This window comes from Giraffa tippelskirchi, chromosome 6, assembly GCF_054371585.1.
Source record: "Giraffa tippelskirchi isolate mGirTip1 chromosome 6, T2T-mGirTip1v1.2.pri, whole genome shotgun sequence".
NCBI classification, from domain to species: domain Eukaryota; kingdom Metazoa; phylum Chordata; class Mammalia; order Artiodactyla; family Giraffidae; genus Giraffa; species Giraffa tippelskirchi.
In genome coordinates, this window is record NC_137280.1 from 47,385,633 (window position 1) to 47,398,511 (window position 12,879).

The 12,879-nt window shown below is 42.7% G+C and overlaps 1 protein-coding gene across 3 annotated transcripts in view; it reads left to right on the top strand.

Annotated features, from left to right (window-relative positions):
- PDE7A (phosphodiesterase 7A) overlaps positions 1–12,879 on the top strand; it is a 600,339-nt gene that overhangs the window by 89,575 nt on the left and 497,885 nt on the right. For 2 of the 3 annotated variants that reach the window (XM_081503289.1, XM_081503288.1), the window contains one exon: positions 4,382–4,487. The gene's annotated coding sequence lies outside the window, so the exon portion shown is untranslated. Of the gene's footprint in view, positions 1–938; positions 3,635–4,381; positions 4,488–12,879 lie in introns of those variants that run through there. The other variant, XM_081503285.1, reaches the window with a different exon arrangement.

Sequence of the window (12,879 nt, forward strand, 5' to 3'; positions counted from 1 at the left end):
GATACTCTGGAGAAGGAAATGGCAACCCAATCCTGCATTCTTGCCTGGGAAATCCCATGGACAGAGGAGCCTGGCAGGCTACAGTCCATGGGGTTGCAAAGAGTCAACATGACTTAGTGACTAAACAACAGCAACAAAAATCACGTTCATGGTTTGGAAGACTGAGCATGGTAAAGATGTCAATTCTCTCTGAATGAAATGTTTAATGCCATTCTTATTAAAATACTAGCAAAAATTTTATGGATATAAAGATTACCCTAAAATTTGTGAGGAAAGGCAAGATGAACATCATTATAACTTTGAAATTTTGATAATTTTAAAAATTGCTGTTCAGTGCAGTTCAGTCGCTCAGTTGTGTCCGACTCTCTGCAACCCCATGGACTGCAGCACACCGGGCTTCCCTGTCCATCACCAACTCCTGGAGCTTGCTCAAACTCATGTCCATTGAGTTGATGATGCCATCCAACCATCTCATCCTCTGTCATCTCCTTCTCCTGCCTTCAGTCTTTCCCAGCATCAGTTGTTACTATTTTTTTCCAGGACATTGATTTTAAACCCATTTGGGACCCCTACTGAGGTTTCCCATGGCTTTCCCTGAGTAACGTGGGGAAAAGGCAAAGTTGAGTCTTACTTTCCCATCTGGGCATCCTGTGCTCTGGCTATGAAGCCAAAGGGAGTGAACTGTCGAACACGAAAGCACCTGTAATGTGAAGTATTTCTGGAAGCTCCACTGAGTTCTCAGCCCCAGATCCAGTGAAGAGAACTGGAGTGAACCTCATTGCTCCATGTAATTTAGACAAGTGGAGTGTGGTCCAAAGAGAACTACTGTTCCTTTGGGGTGTGTTAGAGACTGGGACCAGAAGGTCTGTTAGGTTCTGCCTGGTTGGCTGACCTTCAAATCCAACAGTGGTTCCAGGGCTTTCTTTGTCTATTGTAGCGACTACGGAGTGACTTCTCCTTCATGGAACCCACAGTGTCACCTTCATGGGGCAAGCGTCCTTGGGATTTAACCAGATGTTGGTCCAAACCAAGCCAGTAGCATCCAAAGTCCAACATGACACTGCCCTGCCCACTAACAGTGCATTTCTAGCAGGAGAAGGATAGTGATTTTGAGGCAAGGGAAGGTATTTAGTGTGTGCTTTCTGCGTGATTGCCTTCCACCCCTGGGGGTTTGGGCTCTTGCTAATTTGTCTGAATGTCCTCACGTCTTAAGCTACAGGAGTAATAAGTACTATGTGCTAGGCTGGAAAGGTCAGCCTTGCCAGAAAGAGATTCTATCCTTGTTAACATCTTGGTTTCATTAATCTCTGCTGTTTCTTTTTCTCTGCAGTTTTTGTTCACTGGGTCTTTGGTTTAGTAATTCTTTTATTTACTGATATTTGGGAGGTAGAGACAAAAGAGGAAAAGATTTTAAACTTTGAATTCCCACTGTTTGAGGTCCATCACGTGATTCCCTCCAACCTTGGATTGGAACTATTTGGATAAGACTAAATTTTAACTTTTTCTTTAGTAGATTATCCTTTTGTTTTATCATTATTCAAATCCACTGTAAGTTTGTATGTATCAGATTGTTTTGTATTACAGGATTCTTCAGGCACAAGTGGAGCTTATACAGCCAATTGTATTCAGTGTTCACAATGCACACATAGATAGTCTGTCATTTTTGATGATAAAACTCCTTAGGATGAGGAGTGGCATAGCTGTTCAGAACAGAAAGTTCTAGTTAGTGGAAAATTAAACTTAGTTTTTGAGGCAATAAAACATCAATGACAAAACCACTAGCAACAATTATTTATAAACTATAGTCCTTTGTAGGATTTCATACTTAAACAACAGTGAAAAGAAAAACAGAAATGAGAACCTGCCCCTCCTGAGAGTTTACTTTTTTCTCTCTACATTCCCTGGCCGGAAGCCTCAATTTTTCAATCTTAAGTTTTCAGAAAAGCATCATTTTACATTTCCTGAACCATCTATCACACAGTGACTCACAGAGCTGGGGTGTGCAGGGCAGGCACATCAGCCTGCTCTAACTGAGAACAGGATGACATGATGTCATAGAGTCAGTTCCATGGAATGCGTCATCCACACAGTATCACCAGGCAGCTCTTGCCTTGATTCTGAATCTCAGAAGATACTGCAAAATGCTGGAGGGAAAAATCTGTTTTATTGTCTACCGCAGGCATAAAATAAAAATCAATTTGATCCTTTGGAGCTACCTCTACTCCCGAAGGATCCAAATGTTCTCAGCTCCTGCCCCTGGAGTGTTAGTCACATGTCTCTGAAATGTCGTCCCCTCTGTACTAGAAAAGGCAGGCCCCTCAGAGGCAGCCCTCTCTACAACAGGTTTTATTTTGAGTGGTGTATTAAATAGTGCTTCTAATTAAAATGACAGGGGAAATTGGAGGGAGGGAAAATGTAATTTCCCACATTGGAATTTTAAAATTTTTTATTTATTTTTGGCTGCACTGGGTCTTCGTTGCTGCTCGAAGGCTTTCTCTAGTTGTACAAGCAGAGGCTATTCTTTGTTGCAGTGTGCAGGCTTCTCATTATGGTGGCTTCTCTTGTTGTAGAGCACTGGCTCTAGAAGCACTAGCTCAGTAGTTGTGGTGCATGGGCTTAGTTGCCCTGTGGGATGTGGGATGTTCCCTGACCAGGGATCAAACCTGTGTCCCCTGCATTGGCAGAATTCTTAAGCAGTGGACCACCAAGGAAGTCCTCATGTTGGAATTTGACCAAGACATAGTGGTTAATAATCCTCTTGTTTTTAAAGGACTATATGATTTAAGGGGAACAGAACCCTCTTCATTGCAGAAGACACAGTGTGCGTTCACAGGTACTTGGATTGAATGAAAGGATTCAAGGAAACAAAACAGTTGGAGGAAGGGTAGACGGTAGTTAATAACTAGGAGATAAAATCAACCAGTAGGTTTAAGTGGATGAGAAAGCTATCAGGTCATCATCTGTATGAAAATATGTGTCTGATGTTTTAGAAATGGTTGTTAGAATTGAATTGGCCATCAAATGACAAGGTACGATTTCCTCCTGAAACTCTTGAGTGGCCAACCTCTTGAAGATGGAGAATGCTTAAAAGACCATCTACTCTGTCTTCTGCATTCAGGTTGAATTGTTTTAAAGCATCTCATAAAGAGGAGAAGCTACCCTACTGTATGGCTCAACTCAAGAATCCTGTTTCCGTAAAGGTTTTTTTCTAAGTCTTTTTTTCCCCCCAATTCTGATTCTCTGACAGAGGGTCTGATACTAAATGAGAGAGCACTCGAAACCTGCCAGAACTTCACCTATTTAAAGCATTTTTAGTATCATTATTTCATATCCATTCTGAAGAATCAACGAAGCCCTTCTTTGAGGAGAGAGCAGAAAGCTGAAGAGCTGACAGCATAGGAAACGGTCACTGAAATCTTTGAGCTATCTGTGTAGCCTACAAACTATTGCTAGAAACCGATGATGCTGTAAAGCAACTTTGAATTGGGCTTCCAGGTGGTGCTTGTTAAAAGGGCCTAAGAGCAAGGCATCATGGGAGACTGGGCGCCATGATTGTCTCGCTGTCGGCTGGGAGGTTGCAAAGCGGCTGCTGCTGTTTTCCTTCTAGTCTCGGAACCAGATGTCTGGCCTACAGGTAGGCTTCTTCAGAGTGGTTAGGGTCCGTTGCCATCATTCCATTTTGGGTTTACAGGGGTGATGTCCCACAGGTTGTTGCTTCCTTTGCAGTCTGTGATCCACAGAAGTTGCCCTAGTTGGATGGTGGCGTCAGCTTCATTCTCTTTTGTGTGCGAACCGTTGTGTTAAAGATGACAGGACACGTTAATTTGACCAATTCTTAAATAATTAAAATAGTGAGTTTATTTATCTAAATAACATACAGTCATAGCAAGTTAAAAACCAAATACCATAATATAACAAAATAATTTTTGGCAATCTTGAACTGACTTCAATTTCTGCCTAGGCTAACCCCGTTTCTAAGAAAAGATAGTATTTTAAAAGTATTCATTCAACAAATATGCTTCCTACCCTTTGGTAGGAAGTACTGTGCTAGGCATTGGATTTGCAATAATAAATAAAGTTGCTTCCTTTCCACAGAGAGGTGATAGTGTGCAGGAATGCAATCTTCTAATGGGTTCAAAACCTCTCCCAGAATTGTAGTTCTTTTAGGATATTAAAGGTGCCGGAGGTCTGACTCTTTTAAGTTCCTGAGAGTCAAATCTGGAAATATCAAAATTAAAAATGTACCAGGTGAAGGCAGCCTTTCAGTGTACAGCTTCTAGTTCTCAGTAGACAAGTGCTGTTTGACCCTTTGTCTCCCTGTGGTAAAGCAGAAGGGAGAAAGGCAGCCTAAATCCCATGGTGTTTTTTTCTTTTTTTCCAGAGGGCTTCCAGGAACGTCTAAGTCACTGCAGGTTTTCCTCATCTTCCATCAGATGAACAACTTCTAACTCACTTCAGCCTTCCCTCATTTTCCCTTAGATGCACAGGTTGGTTTCATATAGTAATTCTCTTACCTGCGTCTTTTGATTCCCTGGGATCTTTATAGTGTGGCGTTTGAGATGGTTTACTTATATCTTCAAATACATATTTATAACAAAATAGGGTCATTAAAAGTTGTACATGTTCATTAAATTTGGAAAACAGAGGTATGTAGAAAGAAAAAGAAACTGTAATCCGACCACCTAAATGTATCCACCATTTACATTTTGGTGAACTGTCTCCCAGCCTCTATTTTTCTTTGCATTAAGTGTTATTTTAAAATGTGAAATCATGACATATATTATGCACACCTTTATTCCCTTTGCCTTTTGATTTAGCATTGTATTCTAAGCATTTTCCATAATATAACATTCCTTCAAGGATTCCTTCAGAATCCTTGTTTAATTATGTCCTAACAGTCCTTTGAGTGGAGTTGTTTTATTTCGCTATGTTGTCTCCTGCATAGACTTCTAGATTTCATGATTATAAACAATGCTGCTAATAAAATGAACATTGCTATGTAGATTATTTTAATGTAAAACTGGGAGGATATTAGTTTAAATCAAAATTAACTCATCAAAAGCTCTTCAATAGGACATAAAACTGAGCTTTCCAAGCACCCACTGTGACGCCCTGTCCAGTCCTCCCGCTCTCCTGTTTGAGGAGGGGAGCCTTGCTGCTCCTGTTGGTTTCCCCTTTCTCCCATCAACAGTGGCATTTTCCCCATCCAGCCTTGCCTGAATGGAGCCCTCATCTGTCAGGTTTATGAATAACTAGAGCGTCTTGCTGGAAATGGTTCAGTCAGGCCACGTGTTGCTGCTTCTGAGTAAAGCACAGACTTTGGCAACTGTCTGGTAAATTTGCCTCGAGCTTTCTAGAAACAATTTAGGCCAGAAAGATGTCGTTTGGTTGGAGTCATCCATGTTATATTTGCTGACAACTCTGTACGTTTTTCAGGAAAAGGGACCAGGCCCTCTCCTTAGCAGACATATTGAGGAGTGGAGTGGGAGGAGAGTGGGTGTGGAAGTTCCAAGAGATGTGGCTTGGAAGTGAGGGCACAGAGTCTGGGAGAAGATCAGTGAGAGCAGGCCTAGTAATGGCTCATTTCAAGTCAGCTCGCAGTTTGGCTACCAGCATAGGTTTAGACACGCTCATGTGCTTGGTCGAGAGTGAGGATGCAAATTGAAAAGGGAAGGCCAGTTCATGCAGAGTATTGTCTCTACTTTGGTTGGTATTTCCTAAGATGGACAGTTGGAACATTAATGATTTTATGGGTCAATTACATGCTTTTGAGCTATACAATGGCACATAATTCATATGATATAGTGACATGGAAAGTAAGATGTACATGATTTAGAGAATTTTGATTTTGATTTATCATGATTTTGATATGTAAGTTTTGAGCTTAAGAGTTTAGCAATTACCAAGACCAATGAACAAGAGGAAACATCACTGCCATCCCATCCTCCTGTGAGCATGCAGGGCTTCTTTGTACCACAGGCTGGAGCTGCTCCAGGTGGGGAGGGCGGGGCAAGAACTGTGTGTGTGTATGTGGGTGTGACTCTGCAGACCTGTGTCCACCTGTCACTGGAGCCACCCTGGAGGTACCTGAATTTGGTCAAGGGTGAGGGCATATTGCTTGGCCCTGTGTAAACTGTAATATTATTAGTCAGGGCCACCTGGGAGAAATGTCTTCTCTGAACCACCTGCGTGATTCCTCTCACCCAAGAAGCAGTGAGCAGCAATTGGGGACCAGCGTGGCTGATTCTCAAATGCCAACCCATTCCAACCCGCCACTTTTTCAGGAATGGTGCTAAGGCCCTGGGAAAGCACATGCAATTACACCCTGCCTGCTAAGATGGGCAAGTACCCTGCCCACCTCCCCTGACTCCCGGCCCCAACCTCCCTCCCTCCACCCCTGCCTGAACCTCTGCTGTAGGCAGGGGATCCACTCCCTGCTGACTTGCTTTCTGGTTCTGTAGGAAGAAGCTCTCCCTTTCCTAATCATTTTCCACATGCACAACTGTCATGTTACATAGGGACCAAGAAATAAAAGGGGTTTGAAGAGAGATGCAGGCAGCTACACATGTGTATAATTGCAACTTACTTTGCAGTACATCTCCCCAGAAGGGTTTACTTGTTTAAGCTACACAGAGGCCATGAGAGCCTTATAGGAGGAGACTAGATCACTCCCACCAGCACCCCCATCATCATTCCTGAGGCATCTTCCTATACTGGCTCTGTACCGTGGGATAGATGGATGATCTTGTTCTTTGTTGCTGCTGATGCAATAGAAAGGATTCGAGGTGTTATTCACAGTGCAAAGTAAGTTCTTGTCTTAGGTGCCAAAAGCTGTAATGTGCACTCAGTTCGATTTTAGTGGGGAACTGAGGCACTCCTCCTCTCAAAGCTGACTCTTCTATTTCAGCTGCTTACATGAGCCAAACTCAGCAGTATTGACTCAAGTTCCCTCTTTGTTTAGCACGTCTAGTCTCAACCATACAGTTACCCTCAACTTGACAGTTTAGTTTTTGCCAGGCCATCCCTGAATTTACCCTGAAATGCTTCTGTGAGACCCTGAAATTATTGCTGGATGGAATCAGACCATGGGCTGAAGAGGGCCCATGTTAGGAGGGGGAGAACTTGATTTGAAGGAGGAGATTGAGATGGGTGGATGACTGTGATGTCAAAGAGGAGTTGTTGGTTTTTTGTTTGTGCTTTTTGGGTTTACAAGGGAGGAGGAGTGGTGTCTAGAAGCAGCAGCAGGGAATATTCATGAAGAATACCCGTGGTGTGTGGGAAGCCAGTGAACGAGCAGTCTCCCTAAGATGCCTTCAGAGAAGGTGATATCTTTTCCGTCAGTGCATATGTGTTGCGCGTGTCTAGTTGCTGGGAACACAAGGTAGTACATGCCTCATGACCAGGAGAGAGAAGAGTGATACTGTGTTGAGATCAGTGCCATCCCAGCCAGCATTCAACCAAGTCCAGGAGGGCTGGTCAGGTGGAGGAGAGCTCCGTGGGGTCTGAGAGTGTCCAGTCATCCATTTACAGCGGACAGGGGTCCAGGGCCGAGAGCGTTGGAGAGAGGGAGCAGAGAGGGTCAGGTGAGGGGACCCAGGAAGCCCCTCCCTTGTCTCTATTTTCTCTTGTCTACAGATACTTCCTGCTCCCTTTCTCTACACTGGCTTTCTTTACTTCTCAGTCCACTTAGCAGAAAATGACTGTATTCACAGCCCTTGGGTCTTTGTATCTCCTCAGTTCCAGGGGCCAGCCCAGACTGAAACTGGATACTCTTAGCCCTGACTCCAAATTTCCAGCTCTGGCCCAGACTAGGTCACCATAGCCAGGAGGGTGGGTCACAGAGTACAAGTGTGCCTAGCCTGGCAAGGGGACCTGCTGAGAATTAGGTGAACAGCCTGCAAGCTGTCTTCCTCAGGCCACTTTCCAGGGGCCTAAGGGTTGGAGAGGATGTTGAGTGTGAGTCTTCCTATCTGGAGTTTGTGTGGGAGCAAAAGCTGCTGTTAGGCTCCCTGGCACATCACTGCTACTGCCTGAAGCCTTCTTCAGATGACTCCAGAGGCAGAAAAGTGCCAAAATATCCTCAGCCTGATCAGATTAACCTTAACAGTAAAGAGACAGCTTTACACCCCTGCTATAGTACTAAAAGGAGTCTATGTTGATTTTACTTCTCCTGAGCAACTCAGTGTTACTTGGCAACATGTTTTTATTCATAAAGAATATGGAGTTATATCTTTGATCCAGATGAAAAATTTATATCTGAAATGAGAAAGTAACACTATTGATCTGATCTCCCTCCCTCCCCACTGTCCCCGCAGCAGCTAAACTTTATAGCTGCACAGTTCTCTACTTGCGGCATAGGAGTCCCCTTTGTTTTTAGACACGTTCTTTGGCCCTCCAGAGGCAATCCATCAGAGCTTGTGTAGCTGCTGGTGTCCCTGGATTGCTAGGCCTACATCACTCTCCTCATTCCCTGGTGTTGACAGCAAGACCAGCCCTGTTACTGATGATGGCAGCTATGACCTTTGATGTCTGATGAATGGAGCTTGGGCCCAGGTTTATGGATTATATTGTTAATGGGATACAGTCAAAATTCAAAGAACCCTTGGATCCTTGGCTTGACACACCCTGCTTGGACAGACCTTGTCGACAAGACAAGAGGAATCTATTTTTAGAGAAGATGGAAGAGGCCTCCCAGGGGCAGAGGAACTAAATCAGGCTTAATACCTTGTAGTCATTTACTCCATTCATTTGTAAGTTCAGGTTTTCAACATGATCTCATCGACTTAATGTAAAGTAGTCATACATCGAACCCCACCCTCAGGGAGCTTTTCATCTATTAGTGAGCCATTTCCAGTGGCACGAGTGCTTCAGTGGGGAGTAGAGGCATTAGGAAGGAACTTAGCAAATGTACTGACTTGCACCTCTGGGGAGATGAGATATCTCCGGGAGGGGTTGGTGAGTGAGCAGAGATGCAAAGATGAGCAGAAGACAGGAGAGCAAGGTGTCTGAGAGGCTTTCTGGAAGCTGGAAGCACAGGAGTGGGGGTCGCCTGGGATTGGAACAGGAGCTGTGCTGTACTGAGCACGATGCCCAGACTTCCTCCCAAAGGGAATGGGAGCCGAGGGAACACTCTAAACAGTGGATAGGGCTGAAGGCTCTTCTCCTCCCTGAGTACTTCCAGTTCCTCCTGCAGGGTCAACATTAAATAGTGCAAGTCCACCTTTGTAAATGTTCCCAGAACAGTCTCATTTTATCCACGTGAAGGAGTTAGAAGTGAATTAAAATGAAGGAAATACACGTGTTTGGTCTTGTCTCCAGGCACAGCCAAGGTCCTTTCTTAGCTTCCTCTCTCTATTTACTCAGTTCTTGCAAACCCCTGGGACTCAAGCCCTGGACTTGTCTCGCAGAGCCTCTGGCCTTGGCACAGTGAATGACTTCCGAAAGAAGTCTCTGCTCACCTAGTGGAAACTGGGTTCCTTGCCTGGGAGGCATGCAGGAACCTGTATCATTCCTGCACAGTCTGTAGAAAGTGTGGGGACAGGAACCCAAGGCACATCTGTCACGGTGAGGCTGCACGCGGATCCCCACGGGGCCCAATCTTCTGGAGGTTTACGAGGGTACAGGGAGGTTATTTTCATCTCTCTGGAGCTGCTTCATTCTGTGCTTCCACTCAGGTGGCCTCCTTGCCTCATCCCTCTATTTGCATCAGCGGGGAGGCAGCAGTGGGTGGGGGGAATGATTAAGGAAGATTCCAGTTATGTCAGTAGGGTCAGTGTATGTGCTTTATGTTAGAAGTGAAAGAGTACAAAGTTAAGGTTCGTTCAGTTCAAAGTTTTATTTCTAACTTTGCTTATCTGAAGACCAGAGGATATTGAAGGTGATTGAGACAAGAATATGGGTGCCGGAAGTGAGATGAGCCAACCTGGGCTGGAATGCTCGATCTGCCAGCATTTGGCAGATAAAGCCTCAGTTTCTTCTCCAATAGTTTGGACAAGGTACCTATTCAGAAGGTTGCTGTGAAAGCTTTGCTTTTCCAGCTTTATTGAGATGTAATTGACATATCACACTGTATAAGTTTAAGATGTAGAATGTGAAGATTTATACAGTTATATACTGTAAAATGATTACCACAGTGAGACTGATTAACATATCCATCACCTTACATACTTATATTTGTGTGAGGTGAGAACACTTAAGATTTTCTCTTAGCAGCTTTCATGTAGATAATACAGTATTATTAACTATAGTCACCATACTATATACCTAGAGCTTATTCATCTTATAACAGGAAATTTGTATCCTTGGACTACCATATCCTCAATTCCCTCGACCCCCAGCACCTGGCAATGACCATTCTAATCTCTGTTTCTGTGAGTTTGGCTTTTTTTAAAAAAAAAAATATCCCACATATTAGTGATACTGTTTGGTATTTATCTTCCTCTGTTTGACTGATTTCACTTAACATAATGCCCTCAAAGTCCATCCATGTTGTCACAAATGGCAGAATTTCCTTCTTTTTGTGGCTGAATAATATTCCATTGTATATGTGTGTATGTGCAGAGATGTGTGTATGTATGGGTGTATCTTCTTTATCCACTCATCTGTTGATGGACACCTAGGTTATTTCCATATCTTAAACCATTTTGAATAATGCTGCAATGAATATGGTGGGGGAGCAAATATCCCTTCAAGATTGTGATTTTATTTCCTTATGATCTATACCCAGAAGTAGGATTGCTAGATAATATGATAGCTCTATTTTTAATTTTTTGAGGAAACTCCATACTATTTTCCAAAGTGGCTGCACCAATTTATGTTCCCACCAACAGTGCACAAGGGTTTCCTTTCTTTCACATCCTTTTCACACTTGTTACCCTTGTCGTTTTGATAATAGCCATTTTATTTTTTTTTTATTTTAAATAAATTTATTTGTTTTAGTTGGAGGCTAATTACTTTACAATATTGTAGTAGTTTTTGCCATACATTGACATGAATCAGCCATGGGTTTACATGTGTTCCCCTTCCTGGACCCCCCACCCACCTCCCTCCCCATCCCATCCTTCTGGATCATCCCATTGCCCCAGCCCTGAGCATTTGTCTCATGCATCGAACATGGAATGGTGTTCTGTTTCACATATGATAATATACATGTTTCAATGCTATTCTCCCAGAATGTCCCACCCTCACCTTCTCCCTCAGAGTCCATAAGACTGTTATATGCATCTGTGTCTCTTATTCTGTCTCGCATATAGGGTTATCATTACCATCTTTCAAATTCCATATATATGCATTAGTATACTGTATTGGTGTTTTTCTTTCTGGCTTACTTCACTCTGTATAATGGACTCCAGTTTCATCCATCTCAATAGAACCGATTCAAATGTATTTTTTTTAATGGCTGAGTAATATTCCATTGCGTATATGTACCACAGCTTCCTTATCCATTCGTCTGCTGATGGACATCTAGGTTGAAAGCAATCTGTAGATTCAGTGCAATCTCTATCAAGCTACCAATGGTATTTTTCACAGAACTAGAACAAAACATTTCACAATTTGTATGGAAATATAAGAAACCTCGAATAGCCAAAGCAATCTTGAGGAAGAAGAATGGAACTGGAGGAATCAACCTGCCTGACTTCAGGCTCTACTACAAAGCCACAGTCATCAAGACAGTATGGTACTGGCACAAAGATAGAAATATAGATCAATGGAACAAAATAGAAAGCCCAGAGATAAACCCACGCACCTATGGACACCTTATCTTCGACAAAGGAGGCAAGAATATACAATGGAGAAAAGACAATCTCTTTAACAAGTGGTGCTGGGAAAACTGGTCAACCACTTGTAAAAGAATGAAACTAGAACACTTCCTAACACCATACACAAAAATAAACTCAAAATGGATTAAAGATCTAAACGTAAGACCAGAAACTATAAAACTCGTAGAGGAAAACATAGGCAAAACACTCTCCGACATAAATCACAGCAGGATCCTCCATGACCCACCTCCCAGAATATTGGAAATAAAAGCAAAAATAAACAAATGGGACCTAATTAAAATTAAAAGCTTTTGCACAACAAAGGAAACTATAAGCAAGGTGAAAAGACAGCCTTCAGAATGGGAGAAAATAATAGCAAACGAAGCAACAGACAAACAATTAATCTCAAAAATATACAAGCAACTTCTGCAGCTGAATTCCAGAAAAATAAACGACCCAATCAAAAAACGGGCCAAAGAACTAAACAGACATTTCTCCAAAGAAGACATACAGATGGCTAACACAGGAAAAGATGCTCAACATCACTCATTATTAGAGAAATGCAAATCAAAACCACAATGAGGTATCATTTCACACCAGTCAGAATGGCTGCTATCCAAAAGTCTACAAGCAATAAATGCTGGAGAGGGTGTGGAGAAAAGGGAACCCTCTTACACTGTTGGTGGGAATGCAAACTAGTACAGCCACTATGGAGAACAGTGTGGAGATTCCTTAAAAAACTAGGAATAGAACTGCCATATGACCCAGCAATCCCACTGCTGGGCATACACACCGAGGAAACCAGAATTGAAAGAGACGCGTGTACCCCAATGTTCATCGCAGCACTGTTTACAATAGCCAGGACTTGGAAGCAACCTCGATAATAGCCATCTTAATACTTGTGAGTTGGTATCTCACTGTGATTTTGATTTGTATTTCCCTGATGATTAATGATGTTAAACATCTTTTCATGTACCTGTTAGCCACTTGTATGTCATCTTTTGGAAAAATGGCTGTTCAAGTCCATTGGTCATTTCTTAATAAGATTTTTTTTTTTTTTGCTATTGGGTTGTATTAGTTCCTTATATATTTTGAATATTGACTCCTATGTGATATATAG